The following is a 3,199-nucleotide window of genomic DNA, read 5'->3' as shown; positions in this document are numbered from 1 at the left end:
TTTCCTTATATTAAGGGTGGTAACTATTGAGATTCAGGCTCATTCCTAACTTGCACAGTGCTGTGTCAGCGCTGGAGAAACGTCTGGCTGGGATAGGGGGGGATAAGGGAATAGGGATAGGGATTCTGGGATAGGAGAAAAAACATTCTGGCTTGTTTGAATTTCTTTAAACCAATCGCAATGGCCTTGGGCGGCGTTAAGAGGGGGGGGGAGAATGCTGGCTAAAATATGCAGCCATTGGCACTCTTCATCCCAACAGTCTACATCCGGTGAGTCAGACTGAGCTTGCAATAGTAAGTAGACGCCCTTTGTTTATTGCAATAATACTGCTAAGCCAGTCTCATAGCCTTTTTTTAAGTAAATGATGTGTAGACAAAATTAATTTCCATTCTTATAATAAATGGTGATCAAAAAGAAGAAGAAGAAAAAAAGAAGAAGAAGAAGAGGATAAAAAAAACAAGACAATTTTAAATATAATACAATCTTAGGATGACACACAGATTACCCATCCTGCATGGGCATGTCAACAGAAGCTGCTGCTGAAAAGGATGAAAAACGATTGTTTACTTCTCTTTTACAGTTTTCCCCACTCACTCCGTGGATTCATCCTGCTTCCTCCACTTTGGTTTGGTCAGTGCTCCCGTCTCCCTGCGCAGTGTCGGTGATGTGTAGACGGCCTGTGAGTTCAAAAGCCATAAACAAAAAACCATAAAGATATTATGAGAAAGGTGAAGCAAATATACGTCATCCATATTTCTTACAACTGTTCCAGATCCGGAAGGAAAACTGATGTGACATTAGTGTACATTACATTGTGAGTTAAATGGCAAAATTTACCACAAAATGAAGAAGACACTCAAAACATTGAGAACATCCATATAAACAGTAGTATGCTGTGAATGTAATAAAATAGGAATTCTTGCGCTTCTTGACTGTTGGTTCACAAAAACATACAGAGGTGTAGTTAAAAAAGCCAGATATTTAAATTACAAGAACATTTGAAAAACATGTAAGTGCCCTTCAGGTTTCTGCAGTGGTGCAACATGATTTCTAAAACATCCTTTTTGTGCAGAAACCCCCAAAATCCTGTTTTAAGGTATATTTAAGTACCTTAAAAATGATTAAATCTGTGACATTGTTGAGGACCGGCTCTGAATAGAATGCCTTAACAACTATTTGTAATAAAAGCAAAACAATCCCCACAGCTGAGTCATCTTTTTCTCTGTGACAGCTGTCAGTCTACATCCCAGATGTTTAGTCAGCAGACATGTAATAAACTAAACAACACGTAAAAGCTTCACTGTGCAACATTGCATTTTCATCTGCTCGTAAACAAGAAACTATCAAAAAAAATTACATCACATAAGAAGGCATTACCAGGCATGTCCAGAGAACAAATGATCATAAAGATCATGTGACTCTGCAAAATAACAAATCAATTTTAAAAAATGGTTTATTCTAACAATGCATACATTCCTAATGTGTTGGTGAGAAATCCTCCACATCTGTTCCTCTTTTACACGTGTTCATTTATAGCACAACAGAGACCAACGTTGTGCATAATGGTGAATCACCAGTGTAACACCAAATAATGCAATGGACTGCTGAATGAGTGGACACTGCTGTGGGAGGTGGGAGATGGTGTAGTTGTTGAATTTGAATTTGTTTATTTTGCGCAATAAAATCAAGGCAACCGTAACACAAGAAAATAAAAAAAGATTTAAAAAAAGATTATGCAGGTGAGATTAAGAAAACCCCTAGGGGCTTATAGAAGGGATCTCACCTAAGGAAGAGAAGGAGGAGGAGAAGACAAAGAAGAAGAAGAAGAAAAAGAAGAAGACATATATATGTATATATATAAATATATATAATGAGCAATTAAAATTACAAGAATCTACAAATTGAACACAAGTAAGCACTGAATTAAAAAAGAAAACAAGTATAAGGTTGGCCACGTAAAACAACAAACGCATAACCTAAATTATAAGATCGTAGCTAAAATGATGATGTGTGTATGTGGGAGGACTTATGGGAGACAGGAAGGCCAAACCCAAGCAGACATGAATAGTTCAGATCAATACAGACGGTTAAGTTTGGGTCATCAGACAGGTCCTAAGCGTCTTTTTTTCAATCATTTTTGATAGAAGTTGACTGAAATGCAGCATTGACACAACTGTCCCATAGATGTGCTCCCCTGTGTCTAATAGAGAATTGACACAGTTTATACAGAACACTGGTGTGTGTTCATGGGTGCAAGACAACCATCCTTGTTGGAGTATTTTTCTTTTTTGACCTGTGGACTCCCTCCCTTGCTTTAAGTATCACAGCTGGAGAAATCCATTTAAATGTAACATCATCATCACTCTGTGTGTGTGTGTGTGTGTGTGTTGAAAGCATGGGTCACACTTGTACCCTTTTGTGAGTCCAGACCCCGTTGTTCCAACAACCCCACTGAGCCTGTCTCGAGTCTGTGTGTCAGAGGGACTTCTCTGTCCCGACAACATGAACGACGTTCACATCCTCCACAAATGCTTTTTGGGGTAAGGGCTTCCCAGATTCATGTATGTACAGCAAGCCCAGACCGCAAAAAGATTCGTGACGGACAACTGCTACGGCTCCCAAATCCACATCAACTCCAGTCCACGACTCCTCGAGGGTCTCCATCCTCATAGTGTTGTGCATAGGGGCGTTTATGCACCGACGGTTCGGTTATTTGGCTCATCATCCGCCGTGGATGTTGCAACCAAAACTAAACCCACTGGATTGGCATTGCTTTTGCAGCAACACGCAGCCTTGTTATTAAAAAGAGCGGCGACGAGAAGAGGCGGCATCTCACTGCCGTACAGACTCTAACACGCAGCAGAGGGATGGCCGCGGTCTCATTGGACAGGACGACTCGCCATCTACCAATGGCGATGGAGGAAAAGAGCACCTAAGCAGGAGGCCACAGCACCTGACAGTTCCATTACTCCCCTCCAACATGCACCATGGACACCACTGCGACATGAAACCAAACAATAACCAATAACAGATGGCAATACACGAGAAAACATCTGATGTGTGGTTTCCTATGTGCGGATCCAATTCATTGAAAAAAGAATAAATGTAATTGCAAACGAGCAGTGCCTCCAGTTTCATTAATAGTAAAGTTTCCTTTATTTGTAAAGGGTTAATCTGGCTCCAGACCTCCAGCTGCCGA

General features: G+C 40.6%; 1 long non-coding RNA gene across 1 annotated transcript; it reads left to right on the top strand.

Annotated features, from left to right (window-relative positions):
- The first annotated feature begins 209 nt into the window (after positions 1–209).
- LOC116689644 (uncharacterized) lies at positions 210–699 on the top strand. Its single transcript, XR_004332067.1, has 2 exons — positions 210–269; positions 581–699. It is a non-coding gene; the product is annotated as an uncharacterized LOC116689644 (long non-coding RNA).
- Positions 700–3,199: the final 2,500 nt, after the last annotated feature.

Source organism: Etheostoma spectabile, chromosome 1, assembly GCF_008692095.1.
Source record: "Etheostoma spectabile isolate EspeVRDwgs_2016 chromosome 1, UIUC_Espe_1.0, whole genome shotgun sequence".
Classification (NCBI taxonomy): Eukaryota; Metazoa; Chordata; class Actinopteri; order Perciformes; family Percidae; genus Etheostoma; species Etheostoma spectabile.
The sequence above is the reverse complement of the archived record's forward strand: the minus strand, read 5'-3'. Positions and strand labels throughout refer to the sequence as shown.